Genomic DNA, 19,818 nt, shown 5'->3' with positions numbered 1-19,818 from the left:
AAGATTATTATTTTCCCTTTAGGAGTTTATAATTGATCAATGAAAACAATGTTAAAAAGAAATCTAAGGAGTGGGGTAGGGGATGGGAAAGGTATCTGATGAAGAAATAGTAGTTGGGGGGGTGGTACATGGAGGAGATATCAAAAGAAGTCCAAAATGAGCTTAGTCAAATGGGAAATGAGATATGTCAGGATATGTCTCTTTAATGGCTCCTCCTGGAATAGAGGTTTAGGAATTCAATGCTTTGGCTCCAATCATAGGCTCAGAGAGTACTGATGAGGTGAATATATGAAGACTGATTGAGACTTGCAAAATGATCAGATTTCTCAGTGATGAATTTATTGGTTCATAGTGGAGAAGTCAAGTAAATGTAATTATTGGGTCATAGTGGAGATGTCAAGTAAATGTAAAATGAATGCTACAAGAGAAGTCAAAGAATCCAAAATGAGTTGAGTTCAGTGGGAAATGAAATGTCCAAGATAGATAAGAATCTCTTAATAGGTGCTGAAACATATCCTTTCTCTCTCTACCTACAGAGGAAAAATCTGATGTGCATAAAATTTTGTTTACACATTCACTCATGATCACGTTATCAGGTATTTTTGCTCAATTGTTTTTCCTTCTTATTAAGAGATACCTCAATAAATGGAGCAGGAAAAAAAAGGGAGGGGCATTTCCAAAATGGTCTTGGATATAAACAGAAAAGTCATCAATAAAAATGTTTCCCCCTCTTTTTCTTTTCAGTCTCTCCTCCTTTATTGTTGTTTTCTTCTCTCCTCCTCCTCCTTTTTCTTCTTCTCCTTTCTTCTCCTCTTCCTCCTCCTGCTCCTTTTCTTTATTTTTTAGAGCTTTTTTTTGCAAGGCAATGGGGTTAAGTGGCTTGGCCAAGGCCACACATTTAGGTAATTAATTGTCTGAGGCCAGATTTGAACTCAGGTACTCCTCACTCCAGGGCCTGTGCTCTATCTAATGCATCACCTAGCCATCCCTCCTACTCCTTTCTTTCTTGATTTAGACTGGATAATTTTGAAATCTTTTTCAGTTCAAGATAGTCTTCAAAACAGTTTTATTTTCTCTTTTTTTCAAAGACTCATTTATGGTCCTGGGATCTACATGGTACAATAAATACCATCTAGTTTAAGCCCTTCATTTCACTTAGGAAAAAAGTCAAGACCCAGAAAGGTTACGTGGCCCAAGTTCACAGAAGTAGTAAGTAGAATGACTGGGATTTGAACCTCCTTGGATTCCAAGTCCAGTGCACATGAATAAATCTACAGGTTTCTGTTTTAAACATTATCACCACTACCAACAGCAGAAAAAAACAACACTATGATACCAAATAAAATTATAAAAAGTTCCCATTCATTTTTTTTCGTGCTAAAGACAGAGTCCCTTTTACATAATTGGGTTTGATATCTCTTGGCCATTCACAATCAATAACTACATTGCTTGGGTCAGGTAAGATAGGAAATCAATAGTTTTCCTAATAATTCAAAAATATACAAATGGTAAGTCATGTCCACTTGGAGCTGGAGAATTTCAGCTATTCTTTATGTGTGTCTGTGTGTGTGTGTGTGTGTGTGTGGGTGTGTGTGTGTGTGTGTGTGTGTGTGATTGAGCTCAAAAAAATGGACACTGAGAGTTGTGATGGAAGAAGGAAAGTCTTGGCTATTACAATACAGGGCCAACAAAGCCATTTTACTTTCTTTTAGATACTTTTCTGAAACTTCAGGCAAACAGGGAATGAACACATTGATGCATATTTCTACTTTTTGCCCTTGGCCACAAGCTATTTCTTGCATAAATCATTGCCAAAAAGAGCTTTCTCAGCATTAAAAATGCAACAGTCTATAAAATACTGATGATATATATTCTACTGGTAGTGACTCTTCCTATTATATTACTGTTATAATTGCATTTGTTTGCAATGGAATCTATGTGAGAACTTCCATTGGATGTGCTTAGCTATAGTAGTAGGCAGCCTATAGCAATAGTGTAATGGGAAGGACAAAAATTGGAAGTCCTTAACTCTACCATTTGGTTTCTTTCTCTTTTTTTATTTTTTTATTTCATAATTTTTTTCACTGAATTAAATGGAAAAGGTCACATGGATTCCTCTCATTTAAATTATTTTCACTTTATTTTTTTTCCAGTTTGAGATAACTTTCACATACTGTAATCAAGGAATATTGCTCCTCATTCTATAGTTTTCCATAAATACACAGAATTTGAAAGTAAAATCATAATAATTTATATTTATAAAGTAATCCCTTCCCCCCCCAACAATTGTCAGTGTCATTGAAAGCATGAGGCAATTTTCCCATCATTACACAACTATTAAGTGTTGGTTGTGAAATATTAACTGAAGCCTCCCATCAAAACTGATATTTCACCATACCACCTAACAGCTATGTGACCTTGTGTAAGATGCTTAATCCCACTGAGTGTTTTTTTTTCATTTTTAAGGGGGGAGATAATACTTGCATTAGAAATCTTATACAAATGTGGCATAGCTCCTTCCAAATCTAGGATTATATGATTTTCACGCTATTCTCAGGAAATATGGAGAAAGAAGAGGGGGGAAAAAGACTATTGCTTTTCTGAAAACAAATATTCTAAATGTCAGCAAACTTCATCAAGTTTCCCAAAGAAAGAGTTGCATAGCAGACTTCCCCACAGGTGGTGAGATAAGAAGTGTGAAATAAGACCATTCCAGAAGACTGCAGTGAGCAACAGATTGGGCCAGGCCCATCTGCAAGAGGCTGTTAATTTTCATGTGCAATTGGGTGACTTATGAGAAAGTAAAATTCTAGCAACACCTATCTCCATGAGATTATTCAGATAAGTGATCATGCCCGCCATTTGACACCAATGAGATGGGAGCCCTGCCATAGCAGTCCAAGTGAGGGGTGAAGGATGAGGCAATAAACCTTCCTCCACTTAATTTCCCAGTGTGACGTCAATACCAATAAATTTCTATGAGGAATGGAGGAAATTCCTGTGGTCCAATGATTCATTTTTCCAGACCATTGAGGAGAGGTTGCATTTTAAGCATTAAGATAGAAGACTGGAAAATGATCAATTCCTACACAGTGTACGCTGATGATACCTGAATTGGAAATTCAAAGTAGAAAGGAATTCTGACTTGGGTTTTAAAATATACCAGAAAAAAGTTAGCTATGCTTTTCCTTTGTGTATTCCTAGCTCCTGAATAGCAAGTTGAGAGATAATTTCCTGAAAATAGAGAGACAGTGGCATGCACAGGCCATTATCACATTTGCTTCCAAAATGATTAGATTTCCCTTGGTTTTGTGAGCATTTTTATAGCATGTAACATCATCATAGAAAAAAGAGCAAAGAAAACACTATTCTCAACAACACAAATTGTACTGTAACATTTAAATGTGCATGGACAGAATTTTCTTAGAAAAGCAGCAGAGATAAGGAAGGTTTTTGTTGCTCTGCTGAGGTCATGTTCACTAAATTTAATCACAAAATAGGTTTGTAAAAATGCTTATCATATCAACTATTGCATTGTGAACTATTTGTACAGTTTCTTTAACTTTTTATGAATATCAATATTTTATTATTCAACAACAAAGGGTCTATTATAAATTCTCTTTGGGAAGAATACTGTAGCATTTTAAATAGAAAACCAATACATTCCCAGTTCCTTAGACTCACAACCTGAAAGTCATCCTGAATGTCTCACTGTCTCTCACTATCCAAATCCAATCTCTTGCCAAGTCCTGCTGATTTCACCTCTTCACCATCTCTTAAATAGTTCTCCTTTTCCTCTCTGAAATTGGCCCCCTATTATATTACTAGTTTACTGCAATATTCTAGTAGCTATCTGCCCTGTTCCAACTCATCCTCCATTCAGCCACCAAAAGTGAATTTTCTAAAGTGCAGGTGTGAAACTTCAGTGTTCTCAAGCATCAAAAACAAAATGCTGTTTGGCATTCAAAGCCCTATATAAACTATCCCATGCCTACCTCCCTTGTCTTGTTACACCTTATTCCTTACACATACTCTTCTATCCAGTGCCAATGACTTCCTATTTCCTATCTCTGAGCATTTTCTGTGTCTAGAATGCTTTCCATTCTTTGATCACTGACCTCCTAGCTTCATTTAAGTCCCAACGTAGATCCCACTTTTTTATAAGAAACCTTTCGTAATCCTTTGTAAACAAATATATATATATATATATATATATATATATATATATATATATATATATATATATATTTGTTTGTATGTTGCCTCCTTCATTAGATTGTAAGCTCCTTGTGGATAGGAGCTGTTTTTGCCTTTTTTTTGTATTCCTGACACAGGGTTTGGCAAATAGTAGACACTTTATAAATGTTTGTTATTTGACTGATTTAAAGAGCTATAATCCCATAGATTACTTCCTTGTACATTTAACTGAATATGGCTTACTATTTTTTTTAGTTTTTTTTTTTTTTTTGCAAGGCAATGGGGTTAAGTGGCTTGCCCAAGGCCACACAGCTAGGTAATTATTAAGTGTCTGAGGTCAGATTTGAACTCAGGTCCTCCTGACTCCAGGGCCAGTGCTCTATCTACTGTGCCACCTAGCTGCCCCAATGGCTTACTATTTTGACTTCTCCTCAGCCATTTTGTATTTCAAGCAAGGACTTTTATGGGAATTGAAAGAAGAGTCATTGATCCAGAAGACTACAAGAATCTAAATCAATAACCAGAAAGTTAATAGGGGTTAGAAATTGTCTAATACTCTTTGAGATAAATAGGATCAGAGATTTATTTTCCAAACCAAGGCAAAAGAATATACTAAAACACACCATAGAGAATTCTAGCTTGTGTTGGCTGCTTGGGTAGATTAACAGTCATTGGGTATGGAATAGGAGAAATTTAAGTCTTCCTTGATGGAGAAAGGTTGATCAACTACTAAATGCCAACAAAGAGATGGTAATAGAGAGTGCTTGATGAGCACAAAGAGACAGATTCTAGCAAAGAGTAGCTCAACAAACTCTAAAGGAATCACCCTGCCCAGCCACATTATGTTATAAAGAGTGGAGAAGGAAAGCAGAAATGACCAGAAGACATCAACTGCTCAGACGCTGCAAATGTGAACTTATTCAGCCATGTGCATTCCTTATAAAAAAATCTGCTTGGTTTATGTGCCTGTTAATGGAGAATCCCTAGGTTAGTGTCCTTCCCATATGGGTATCTACCATGGGCGTTCCCTGATCATACATGTTCACTACTACTATGTCCTTCCTAATTGATATTGTTTTAAGAAATAACACTCATAAAAAAAAGAAAAGAATATACTCATGTATCTATGACAGTGCATGGAGGAGAATCTACCTTGTTAACCAAGGGGTCAAATATAAAATGTTATGATAGCTCGAAGGAAAAAAAAATTAATTTTATGAATTGAACTTTGAACTAATATGAATTTTCTGGTTAACTTTCTTGACTTAGCTTGATTATTAATTAAATGTCTTTTTCTTTGAATTTGTGGGGGGGGGTTATGCTCTGTGAAATGTTTTATTTGGCTTAATAAAGGCACCCCACTGTTGGTGGTGATGAGAATGATTGAGGCTAAGGTTGGCTAAGTATGGGCAGAGATTTTGGTTAGTTATTGACTTATGTTTAGAATATGTCTTGGACCTGGGGTACATTTTAGGGGGATGTGTGTGTGTGTGTGTGTGTGTGTGTGTGTGTGTGTGATTTGAAGCTTATGAGATATTGAATACAAGGGATTGTTAAGCCCTTTTATGTCATGGACTCAACTGGGAAACTGGGAAAATCTATAGACTAACAATCTATCTCAGAATCATGTTGTTGTTTTATTACAGGGAATGGGAAAACCACAAATTGGGGACCTGGGGATTCTACCTAAATCAATAAACACATTAAGGTACCTTTTATATACAAGGCACTGAAGATTAAAGACAAAAAAGGAAGTTGTTCATGACTTCAAGAAGCTTATATTCTACTGAGAGGGAATAAAATTTATTAATGGTAGTTGTGATTTTATGAAATTAGGATTTTATTGGTTCTTGTTACCAAAATTAGAGGCAGAAACTAATTAATAATTACTAGGGGGGAAAGATTGATTCCCAATTTGTTTGTACTTAATACTAAAGCAAATCTCAATGAATTGCCTAAGTTCTGTGAATAGAAAATTTCTATTTCCCAAATTGGAGACTTTAGGCAGAGTTCACATTAACAACTTATGAATCTAGCTGTTACAGAAAATAGAGTATTAAATTTAGAGCAGGAATATTTGCCTTCAACTCCCATTCCTCAGATTTTTAGCTATGTGATGCTAGGTAATTTATTATTTTCAGACTCACTTTCCTCATCTGTCAAATGGGTATCATTCTAGGATTTATCTCATAGAGTTTTAAGGGTAGCTAGTTATAGTAGATAGAGTCCTGGGCATATAGTCAGAAAGATCTGAGTTTAGATTTGGCTTCAGACATTTACCAGCATTGTAACCTTGAGCAAGTCATTTAACCCTGTTTTATCTTAATTTCTTCTTCTGTAAAATGAGCTGAAGAAGGAAATGGCAAACTACTCTAGTATCTTTGCCAAGAAACAATTGAATAATAACATCGAATTTTATGTTCAAGTGAAATTTGATATTAAAAACACTTTGCAAAATATAAATAGCTAACATTTGTAAATGATAAACATTATTATTATTTTAAAACACTTTCACTAGTATAGTATTGCTTTTGAAAAAATTTTGAAAAAGTTTTTTAAAAAAATGGGATGAGGGTTCATGGAGATCATGAAGTTGTTTGGAAGTCCAGGTTTCTTTAATTCTTATACTACTAATTCATCCCCCCCACCCCCACATACTCACATTCACTATTCATTCAGCCATATTTCCCTGACAATATTTATCTTTTTCTATTTTTTCTTATTTTCTATTGCTTGCATGTAGTCCCTAAGTCAGCTTTATCTCTTAAAAATTTAAGGTAAATGATTATACTTAAGAAACTTCTTGCTAAGAGGGATCTTGAGAAATTAATCAATGCCTTTATCTCCTGGCCCAGACAAAGCCACTCATTAGCTTCAAGGTTATTTCCAAAGTTTGCAGAAGAGCCCAATATTCCTGAGAGAAGACTGCCAATTCCTTACTATCATGCCAAAACCTTCTGAACTTCAAGTTTCTTCATTAGCTAATGGATAATTTCTGGATGCATTTGCTATTATTTGATTCATAGTGAGAGGATTACAGGTTGAAAGTGGAGAAATATTATTTGGACACCTATTCTGTCTCATATGATAGATGAGGAAACTGAGTCCCAGGATAGGATACCTACCCCAGGTCAGATAGCTGGTTAAACCTAAGAAGCAGGAATGGATTCTAGTTCTCTTATTCTTTTTTTTTTAATCTTTTGCAAGGCAAATGGGGTTAAATGACTTGCCCAAGGCCACACAGCTAGGTAATTATTAAATGTCTGAGGCCAGATTTGAACTCAGGTTCTCCTGACTCCAGGGTCAGTGCTTTATCCACTGCTCCACCTAGCTGAAGTTCTCTTATTCTTGCACCAACACTTTTCTCTCAGATATACTTCCTTACCCCATATTATACAATATTTCTTTCACCTTTTTTTGTGATTTACATTCTAAAACATAGGGCTATAGAATCTGAGGGAGGGGAATGAAAGCCAATTATGTGATTATCTGGCTTTGGTCCCTCAGCCTGCTCAGCAACCTTCAATAATACTTGAGATCCTTCATATTTAAGAATGAACTTGTCCAGTTATATAGTATTAGAGGTGAGCTTAATCCTAGTTCTCCTAATATCTCCTTTGTTTTCAGATTTCTAAGAGTTTGTGAAAAAGTGATACAGAAACTCAGTTTGAATTTGGTACTTAGAGGAACATAGAAAGAGGGAGAGACAAATGATATGCATTGACCAAAAAAGTAGAGGATCTTTTTTTTTTTCTCCTTTCAAGAGTCAAAAGTTTGTATTAACAAACACCATTAGTCTGAGGGGGTCAAGACAAATTCTATAGCCCCAGATGTATACTGAGGTTTCCCTCTGCCTTTCTCCATAATGTTTATTACTGGACTGAGTCACCTGAATTGGCACTCCAAGGAGAAAGAAAATAAATAAAATAAAAAGAGGCAACTATTGGTAATGAAAAATCAAGCAAACATACAAAGCTTTATTAAACTTTGTGAATGCAAAAAGGGTCTCTTATAAGGTCTCTGATCTCTTCTCTCTACCTAACAAAGAATCATCAATTTGGTTCTTGTCAAAAAGACCAAAATGGCATCACTATGTTCGAGTCAAGTGATAGTATGTCCAACTTTGATCAGAACAATACAAGCTCTGAAGGCTCTACAACAGGTCAGACCCCAATATGGGAACACCTGGGGTGGGTTCTCTAAACTTACACATCTCACATTTCTTTTGAGTTGCTTCAATTCTGCCTTCCTCATAGAGAACAGCAGCCTCACTGATGAGGGTACACCATGGTGGTTGGTTCTGTGTCAGTGTCTCCCATGCCACACGATCAATTCTAAAGTCCTTAAGAGAGACATTTAGTGTCCCTGTATCACTCAAAACATAATAGAATATTGTCTGAGGTTGCGGGGAGGCATCTATAACTAATCTACCAATCCCTTAAAAAGGATCTATCTTAAAAGTTATAGACGTCATAGCTGCAGCTATCTCTCCTTCTCCCAAAAATTCTTGTTCAGTTAGTACATGCATTGTACTCTTAGCATTTATAGTCTTGGGTTTTGCTTATTATTTGTCTGTTCTCGAAGAGGACTAATGACATCAAGAGGGTGTCATCCTGACTTGCAATCAAAGTGTATCTAAGTGAGGCAAAGCTATACAAAGTCATCAGTTCTACTCTATCCTTCAGAATCATCCGGGTCTAGTGGCAAGACATAGGCTGGGAAAACTTGCAATGGCCCCAGATATAATGAGAGAGTATTAACCATTGTCCAACTCTCATTTTTCTGCTAGGAGAACTGATCTTCCAGGAGAGAGCCTCCGTTATCTCCAAATTAAGACATGTCTAGACTTTTTGTAATGTTGGTTATGGTCCCATCAGTTATTCCTTCCTTCTGCTCTAATCAATAGAAAACTGCTTTCCTTCTTGTCCGTGTCTTACTGCTACTCAGCAGAGTCCCATCCTTAATTGATCCATTACAATATAGGAATGCACCATTATTCAATTCAATTGACAAGCATTAACTAAATGCTTTTATTAATGGGTCAGAACACTGTGCAAGGACTAGGGACACAACTTTCAAAAAATGAAATCTCTGCTCAAGGAGTTTATAGTTCAGCAAATATAAAATGTATTTAATTAGAGTTAAAATGAGTAGGGCATAGGGTCATATTCAAAATTTTTTTTATTTACTCTGTTTATATGTTTATACTGGGTACATATTAGACAGTAATTATATCCAAATATATAATATATGAAATCATGATTTCCTTTTTTCTTATAGATTAGTTAGTTCATCAACTGATATTTGACTAGTAATATGAATTCATAATTCACTAATTAGTAGCTTATAAGTAAATTCTCTCTCTCTGTATATATATATATATATATATATATATATATATTCTATATTTAATCTTTTTAATCTGTTTTGGCATTTCCAACCTGAAAGAGCCTTGCACCCCTCTTTAGCCTTTTCTCTGCCAGCTCATATCTTCTGAGTCAATATATCATGTCTCGCCTTCCTCCCTTTTCCTCCCAGGGTAACCCAGGTCAGTGCAAACTTGAAGCCCAGCTCAATCTATCTGGGTTGCCTTATCATTCCTCTTTTGTGCTCTGTTAAGACTTAACTCAACCTCCTTCTCCTACTGGCAGTTCCCATATTTAGTTGCTATCTCCCTTCCTTATTTCTGCCCCCTCCCTTTTAGTATCGGCCTCTTGGCATATTCCAACAGGGTTGACCTAACCCATCTTCCTCCCTCCAGAAGAGCCAATGATAAGCAGCTTCTTGCTGTCTCTACACAGTCCTAGGAAGAACAACTCATAGGTTGGGTGAAAACAGCAGCTATTACAAAGAAGCCAAAAAACAAATCAATATGGGGTTATGCTTTGTATGGAGAAAGTTTTTTTTTTAAAATATCTTCTTCAAATGTACATGAAGAGAGAGAGATTCTGATTTTCCAGTCCAGAATCTTCCATTTATTAGTTACTTGTTTGGTATAAAGACAACCTTTCGAACCTACAAAATCATGACATTTATTTTGACGAATCTGTGATCCTGAATTTTTTTTTCAGTATTTGAATGACTGTATTTCAATATAATTGTTATTTGTACCTTCATGTGTTTTGTTTTATGTGTGTGTATATATATATGCATGTATGTGTATATTTATATATAGTTATTTCCTCTAAGATAGTTAAAGGCTATATTTAACAGTCTGTTCAAGTCACCTATCACCTATCACACACAGACACACACAGATACACACACACACACACACACACACACAAACAGAAACAAACTGATAGGCATATGTGCTCATAAGTTATAAGAAACTCATCTAGTTCAAAGAAAAAAGGATCATTAAATCATAGACATTTGGAACTGAGCTAATTTTGTAAGCCCACCTTATTTTACAGAAGAGAAAACTGAGGCATAAACATATTTAATTTTTGTGCAATTATCTCCCCTTGAGATAGAGAAAATTATGTGACATAAACTGGAAAAGATGACAAAAAATAGAAATAGTCACTGATGGAGGATATGGAAAGACAGATATTCTGCTCAAATACTTTGAAGCAGAGGTTCTACTGTTAGGTATGTAGGAGAGAGAGGGAGAGAGAAAGAGACAGACAGTCAGACAGAGATACAGAGACACATTAAGAGTCAGAGACAGAGATCTGATGATGGTAAAAAAAATTCTAACGGCACTGAAGGAAAGCAAAGGAAGGAAAAAGGAAAGGGAAGGGGGAAAAAGGAAGGAAAAGGAAAGGAAGGATTGAGAAAAAAGGATGAGAAGAAGGAAAGACAAAAGGGGGTAATAAAGAAATACTTATCAACTGAGAAATGACTGAACAACTTATAGTATCTGAAAAATGGAGCCTTTTAGTGTTTAAAAAATAAAAATAAATACTTCCAATACATGAAGGAAGATTTGTATAGAATGTTACAGAGTCTCTAAGCTTAGTCATGAAAACATAAATAAAAAGATTTAGTAATATAAAAAATATATTAAAACAAAACCTAATGTAATTGTAGCTATTCATCTTGATCCCAGAGAAAAGATGATGAACCATCTCTCTTCTTTCCTTTGAGAAGTGGGGGACTAATACGTGAAGAACACCGCATAAATGAGTAGTTTTGAAGACTGTTGAGTGATTATCCCTAACTCTTGTACTATGTTATATTGAAATCAGGGGACCTGGGAGACTAGTAACTCAGAAATTATAGGATAAAAATCAAAAGGCATAAAAAATAATATTTTTTTAAATGGACTTCTATGATAAAGCAAGAGGGAAAAAGAAGAGGGTACTTGCAGGAGATGAGGATTATTTTTAAACGTCGCCTATGATTCCATGCTAAAGCTTCTTTGTTGTTTTAACATATTCCATTAGGCTACTTTCCCAATGAATTTTATGTATTTTCTTTCAATCTATGTTCCCATTATCGACTATCCTGATCCTAAGGGAAAAACAAAATTTGTTCCAGATTTCAAAGGCCTTGGATTCAAATCCTAGTTCTGTCATTGAATATCTCTGTGACTTTGACCAAGTCATTTTAGCCTCTGAGCTTTAGTTTATTGGTAAAAACCTCTAAAGTCCCTTCAAAGTCTAAATTTATGAGCCCACAGAACTAATTATTTCCTATATCCCATAATTCATACTCTAGGCCTCAGTAGCCTAATGTTTACCAGGTTAAAACAGTCAGCATGAAACCTCAGAGGAAGCAATTTCTTGTCTGACTCCACCAAATTGTTTATCTGAGAATAGTGTCATGAATGTGGAGAATGCCTACTGGGGTGACCCCTAACAAAGCATCTGGGACATTTCACTAAGCTTGCAATGAAGGTACCTGGCTGGTGACCAACTTTTCATTCCATAATTTAAGCCAAAAATAATTGACTGACAGTGTGAGAGAATTACAGAATGACTATCTAGTTGGTGATTCAATTCTGAGATCCACTTAGTCCCAATGATATGTGAAGACAGGAGGACTAAAGGAAGGGAATTAAGAAGACAAGGACAAACTGATCTTGTGTCAAAGAAACAGGCTTATTTAAATTAGCTTGGAGAGTCAGATGAAACCATGAGGTAGACAAGTCGAAAAGAATCTAGTGTATTCATACTGAGGCCTACAGACAAAATATCTCCTTCTCACAGCTTTCCTATATAAAAAGATGTAGTCACATCAGGGATTCATCTTTCTGAATAGCAATAACTCCTTCCATGTGAACAGAATTTCTTCACCCTGTGGTCAAGGTATTAATTTGATTTGTGTTTTTCACAAGTATCTGATCGTGCTACACAGTAATTAGTTCCTTCTAAAATCACACACACATACAATCACACATTTTTCAGCATATAACGTATTGGCTAGAGACTTAATTTTTTTTCTGTGTCTTTGTATGCTAGTATTTAGCAAAGAACTGATGAAGAGAAAGAACTATACCAGTTTAGTTCAAATCGTTATTGAATGAATCTATTAAAACAAAAGTAAATGTTTTCATTTGGACTAGTTTGCTGGTTAAAAGATACACTGAAAGGCAGAAAAAAAGACTCACTTTGGAAATTTGTAAAAATGACCCAAATATGAACTTTATACATCCTGCACACTTGGAAAAGAATAAAGAAATCATGCGTGTGTGTGTGTGTGTGTGCACATATACATATATAGTGTTACAATATAACTTTTAGAGCATTCATGTGGATAGAATTGCAAAATTTCTGAATCAGCTAAGACAATATTAATCTTTAGCACTACATTGATTCAAATGAATTTCTTTGAACAAAAAATACTTAATTTTATCTTTGGGTTCCCAGTGCCTAACACAGGACTTGATCTATAATGAGGATCTAATGCTGATAAATGATAGACTTATTGATTACATTTACACTCCCATAGGATGTTACAGAAAAGGCAACTGAGTAAAGGTCACTCATCCAAAATGCTTATTTGACAGGTGGAAAAAAATTGAGTCCCAGAAAATTAATGTATGTGGTTTGTCTTCAGATATGCAGATTGTATCAAAATGAGGATTCGAGTATTTCCCACTAGATCACACACTTCTCAGAAGATCCAAGTAGAAAAAGGTATATAAAAGCGACTCCTGGATCTGTCTAAGGTAGGACTTAGAAAAATAACTGCTTGAATCCCCTCATTTTATTTTTGAGGGAAAATGCCTTTGGAAAAGGAAGAGAGTGGGAGAGAAGGTAACTTTTCAGGTGTGTCTTTGGGAAGAATCATTTGGGAGATTCCTTAGGATGGATACCTGTCTGACATGTGTGGGTTTGTGTGTGTAGAATGAAAGCTCATTATCTCATCAAATGAGAAATTTATGTTTTACACAGTGTTTGGTCCATACTTGTAACTTCAATCTTGTTCCATTTCCTTTTTCTTCAACTAAGAGAATTTTGAGCTTGAAGAATCCTTACAAATAATTTAGTCCAACCCCTAATAATTTACAGAAGAATTCTCTTCTATAAATTTTCTGGCAACATCAGAAGCCAAAAAAAGGTTAAGCTTGGGACATGGGGAAAAGCATTGGATTTTGTATCCTAGATTTACCTCCAAATCTCAGTTCTTGTCATTTATGGCCTGTGCAAACTTTCACAGGTTGCTTCCTCTCAGGGGGCCTCTATTTCATCTACTTAAAGTCAAAGGGGTGGACAATAGGATTTCTAAGGCCACTTTCTGGTCTAAATCTATGCTCCTGTGATCATAAAGTCTTGCCCAAGAGCTTACCTGTAGTAAATAACAGAACTGGGATACTAAGCTGGCTTCCTTCACCAGACTACAATGTCACAATATGTTTGCCCCTTTCTTTCTTAGTCACCATCTTTATATGACTTATTGAAGTCAACACACACACTCAGGACTACCACAGGGACTCTACTAAACATTCCTCCATCCCACTTTCTCTGGTAAGAATTCCTGTGCAGACAAAATAAAACCCTGACAAGATTTTACAAATAAAAGTATATTCAGGTTTGAATTTGCTTGTTTAAATAAATGATTTGTCACCACAAGCAGAAACAAAAGCAAAGGTGACTGAGTCCAATCATTATTTGCATTTACCATAAATGGTCAAATACAAAACGAGTGCCCCAATTCTAGGCAAGCATCCAAAGAAAATCAATCAGGTCATGAGAATCTCTAGACCATTGCTTTTACATATTTTTCCCACTTGGATCTTCTGAGAAAAATGTGATCTAGCAGAAAATACTCGAATCCCCATTTTGATACTATCTGCATATCTGAAGACAAGCCATATACATTAATTTTCTGAGACTCAATTTTTTCCATCTATAAAATAAGGATTTTGGATGAGATGACATTTAAGGTCACTGGAAGTTAAACATCCTAAATCAGCTCAAAAATATTTATCAAGCACAAATAAGGAGCAAGCAGTGTGATGTGATAACATGAGTACAGAACCTAAATTTAGGAAGTCTTGGCTTTATATGCTACTTCTAATGTTTACTATTTGTGTCATTCGAGGTCACAGTCTTGACTTCTCTTATATTTGCATTCTTCACTTATAAATGAATGACCCTCAGACGGAGAAGGTAGAGAGTGGAGGATGGATATCGGAGAGTTAATCCCTGACCTAAGGAAGCTATCCAGGGAAGTCACCTCATCATTTCTCACCCAGATTACTCTCCTAGACTTCATCATCTCCAGAAACTCATCATTCTGCAGCATAAAATCAGCTCTTAAATATGCAACTTATCAGTTTCCTCTGACCCTGGGGTCTCTTCCTTGGTACAGTTGGAGAAAGTGGAGAATAGAGATTGGAGATTTCTCCCCATCCTCCATGATTTAATTTAGAAATCTAATAAATTCACCTATAAATTTCCTATCCATACTACTTTTGCTGAACATCATCTCCAGAAACATCATTCTGCAAGATGAAATAAATCAACTAAGAAATGTTCACCTCTTCAGGGATTTCCCATACCAGCTGTAGAACTTCATCATTCCCCTGGATCAGGCATCTGTACTTGTCTCCATTTCAACTTCTTTTGAGGTGTTACCTTCATTAGATTGTGATCTCCTTGAGGGCAAGGGCTGTACTATGACTGACTTTCCTGCTACATAGTAGACACTTAAGAAATATTTATTGACCCTAACTCTGTCTCTTAATGACCTCTAAGGTCCATTCCAGCCCAAGCTTTATAAAGAATCTCTTAACACAAGACAAAACAAAAAAGAGTCACTGTCTCCAATTATCTTTCTCTCTTGGATCCTCTGACTTTGGCTTCTTCTCTGAACATTTTCAGGTCTGATGAATGGTGAATCTACTCTATTTCCCATTCTGTCTTTTGTTTTGGGAAATGTGATGAAATCCATATTCTCATTTCTTTGAGTTTCCATAGCTTGATACTTTTCCCTGGCCAACACCCCAGATATATGGTATCCCCCTACTATAAAGTCACCTCTTCAAGGACAGAGACTCTCATGGTGTTTTTGCATTTTTAATGGTTACCAGAAGCATGGAAATAGAAAACAAATAGTATATGCTTTTTAATCTCTCAATTTGTATAATGATAGAACATGTACATAGATTAAGAAATGACAAGTAACACAGCAGAAGAGAACATTAATTATTGGGCTGATCAGGAAAGGATTCAGATAGAAGATCAAATGAGTTGAGTCATTAAGAAATCTAGAGGTTTGGGGAAGTAGAACTGAGGATGAGATACATGGCAGAACTGTCTTGCAAAGGCATGGAGGTGGGATGGAAAGTCAAGAATGGAAAAATATCAAGACCAGTTTGATTGAAAAAATAGAATAAGTGGGGCAGCTAGGTGGCCCAGTGGATGGAGCACCAGCCCTGGAGTCAAATCTAAGCTTAGATACTTAATAACTGCCTAGTCACTTAACCCATTGTCTTAAATAAATAAATTTAAAAAATAGAATAAGTGAGAAGAACAAATATAGAATTACCATTTCCTTTCTATTCATCCAAGTACTCAACCTTGCAGTTAGCCTTGGCTCTTTACATTTCCACACTCTATAGTCCATCTCTTCCCATTCCCCTAGTTCAGACCATCATTACCTCTTATATTACAACTGTAAGAGTCCTCAAGTTGACCACCTTGCTTCCAGTCCTATCTCCCACCAATTCAATACAGATCAGCCAAATTGAAATTCCTAAAACACAGATCTACCCACACCTCACCTTTTCTCTAGAAGCTTCAGTGATTTCCTATTTTCATTAAGATAAAATAGAAGCTTCTCTGACCCGAAGATCTTCACAGTATGGCTCTGGTCCTTTTTTCAGATTTATCTTTACTTTTCTTCCCCCAAATTTGTTTTTCAGATTCACCACTCCATCTCCTATCTTTATGGTTTTGCGTAGAATACTTACACTGAAGGCATGAAATGTCCTTTTCCCAATATACACTCCTTCTAACACTCAGTGATGTATCACCTTATACAGGACATTTCTTTATATGTTAATGTATTGCTACTTTCTCCCCTCTTCTCCAGTTATCATGTATATTTCAGTTATACGATTATATTTTGCATCCCTTCTGGAGAATATAAGATCCTTGGAGGCAGGGACAAATTTTCATTTTATCTTTGTACCCCTAGCAACTAGAATAATGTTTGATTAAAAAACATTATTTCATTGCATGGGGAGCTTGAATTACAAAAATCCAAATCTGAACAAGGAAAAATAGAGTACAAATATGTTCTGGAAAAAAAGGCATGGAACAATTGTATCAAAATAACTAAGGAATCACATATTCAAATGTTCCTCCAATTTATCACATATTCAATGGAAAGACTATGGTAAACCCAGTGATTTAGAAATTGGTAGAAATTCTATCATACATCAACTGGATTAATTGGACAGACAGATCTATCTCCTTTTTTGACTATTAAAAGAAACTGAGGCAATTCTTATTCCAAATGAAATCGTGCTTATTTGAAAATTGCAGGGAATATCATCTATTTACCTGGGCAGTTGTGAGGTTCCAGTGAGATAATATTTGAAGATGATTAGCACAGTTCCTGGATCATAGCATATTATTATTATTACTGTTGTTATAAAAGATGGTTGCATCATCTTTTTTCCCCCTTTTATGCGTATTATTTTGTGAGAATACTTCATTTCAACTAGAATTTCTTAAGCATTTACTATTTTCCAGGCTATATGCTAAATACTGCAAAGAGGAAGACAAAAATAAATTAGTTTCTGCCCTCAAGGAGCTTATATTCCATCAGAATGTTAATTTCCTACAGGCAGACTCTCTTGTATTCTTAGTAGATCAAACAATCCTAGAATATAGTAGGTATCTGAGATATATTAGTTGCCCAATCAATGTGTATTGACTGATATTCTCCCAGAGAATAGATATGTGCTGAATATGTACAGAATAAATACAAAGTCATGTTGATAGGGAAAGGGTATTACTAACAAGTTGGAAGAGCAGGAAATGGTATTTGAACCATGCTGGAAAGGATATAGAAAATCTGTGAGGCAGATATGGAGAGAGGACATTCCAGACATTGAACAAAGACAGCGAGGAGATGGTTTATCCTGTATGTGTGTGGCAGGGGTGGGTATGTGGGGATCATGGTGGAATGGAAAACATGCTCAAAGTTAAAAGTGTAAAAGAAAGAAAATGGTAGGATCAGTCTGGTCCAAAGATTCTGAAGGCTTGCTTTTAAATGTCAGAAAAAGAATTTTGCTTAACTTTTAAGTAGAAATAAAGATCATCACCATATGCAAATATTTTATTTAGTCTATTTTTGTACTTCTTTACAAAATGAAAGACAAAATTTCATATCAAGTTCATTCACAAGGGTCCAGAAGACTGTGGTGAAGACAGGAAATGCACATTGGGAAAGGGAATTTGCAAGTAAAGAAAAAGGCAACCAATATTACATTTGGGAGCAATTTAATTCAATTCAACAAATATTTGTTAAAGTGCTTACAAATATAAAGCATTGTACTAAGGAGAAAAATACAAAAACATTCTCCCCTCCCCCAGGAACTTTCCTCTTTCTGTTCTTTCTCTTTCTCCTTCCACTATCACTACCACTACCAACACCATCATTTAAAATATGTCCCCCACCTCAAACAAGAACAACACAACACAACAGCAAGATAATAGCTCACCATTCTAGAATCAGACTCTCAGCCAAAAGACCTAAGAATCCTCATTACAAAAATTCCTGGTCTTTTATTTTTATTGTATTTTATTTTATTTTACTTCTCATGAAAGAGGAAGCAAAGTTGTGCTAGAGTCAAATAGAACTGGTTCAGAAGAACCAGTTTTAAATTGTCATTGTGAAATTGTCATTTTTATTATATGGGCCTGGATTACACATGAACAATGAATATTTCTCCAATTGCTTAAATATGGTTTTATTTGCATGAAGATTTTTAAAATAATTTCCTTTTTATAGTTCCTGGATTCATTTTGGCAAATATGCTGAGTCAAAGGGTATTAGCAATTTAATAACTTTTGGGGTATAATTCCAGAGTGCTCTCCAAAATGCTTGGGTCAGTTCATAGTTCTACCAACAATGAATTACTGTCCCAATTGTTCCATATTCCTTCCAACTTTTTCACTTTCTCATTCAAAAACTTTAGCCAGTCTAATAGGTATAAAATGATATCTCAAGTATCTATATCCAGAGAAAAAACTGATACACAGAAGAATGTGTAGAACGTTATATTCATACATACACATTCATAGGCATACATGTTGATGTCTAACAGCAATCTCTAGGCAGGGGAAGGAAGAAAAAAAGGAAAAAAGTCACAGAATAACATATATTTAAAAAGAATAGTAAATTGTTCATAAGAGATTTTGTAGTTTTGTGTGCATTTTTTCAATTCTCCTATATTATGAAAATGCTTCTTTTATTAAGTTCAGAATAAAGCAATTTTTTTAAAAATGTCAATGTGAACTTTTACAGCTTAGAAATCAGCAAAACTTAAAACATAGGAATTGATTTATTGTTTTATTGATTGTCTAGATTTGAGCAAGTGATGGAGAAAATGCTCATAATGCAGATTAAATTTAAAAGATTGTTGAGGTTACTTTTTTTCAAAAAGCTTATTATTAAACATTTCTGAGTATATCTTTGAGGCAAACCATTACCTCCTAAGCTGGGCTAATTCATTTTTGACTAGTTCTAATTGCTAAGAAAGGTTTCCCAATATGAAGGACTGGGAGACTCTTTTCCTCCATCTTCTTAGTTCTAGCAACTGGGACCAAGCACAAAAAAAATCACATCCCATTTCTGCATTATATGACCATCTGCATCTTTCTATCATGGTCTTCCTAAGTCTACTCTGAGCTAAATGACCTGAATTCCCTCAATTGTTCCTATTATTGCTTTATTTCAATGTACACTGCCATTTTTGATTATATCCTGTAGATGATCTTCAAATTACCAACATTCTTGCTAATGGGGACACTCAGAACTGACACACTCCCCTGAAGAATCTCTACATAATGTTTACCTTGCCACCAACACCACCAGCCCAGATGATGTAGCTAAGGCTGCTATGAAACTTGTTTATTCTATTATGGCTAATAAACTGAAAATATAAATGGGGTCAAAAACATAATGCACAGATAACACTCATCTCTGGTAATT

General features: G+C 35.4%; 1 protein-coding gene across 4 annotated transcripts in view; it reads right to left on the bottom strand.

Moving 5' to 3' along the window:
* The window catches only part of ZNF385D (zinc finger protein 385D), a 978,888-nt gene that overhangs the window by 569,152 nt on the left and 389,918 nt on the right, over positions 1–19,818 (bottom strand). The gene's annotated exons all lie outside the window — the stretch shown is intronic.

This window comes from Macrotis lagotis, chromosome 7 (assembly GCF_037893015.1).
Source record: "Macrotis lagotis isolate mMagLag1 chromosome 7, bilby.v1.9.chrom.fasta, whole genome shotgun sequence".
NCBI classification, from domain to species: Eukaryota; Metazoa; Chordata; class Mammalia; order Peramelemorphia; family Peramelidae; genus Macrotis; species Macrotis lagotis.
This window is presented reverse-complemented; position numbering and strand designations above follow the sequence as displayed.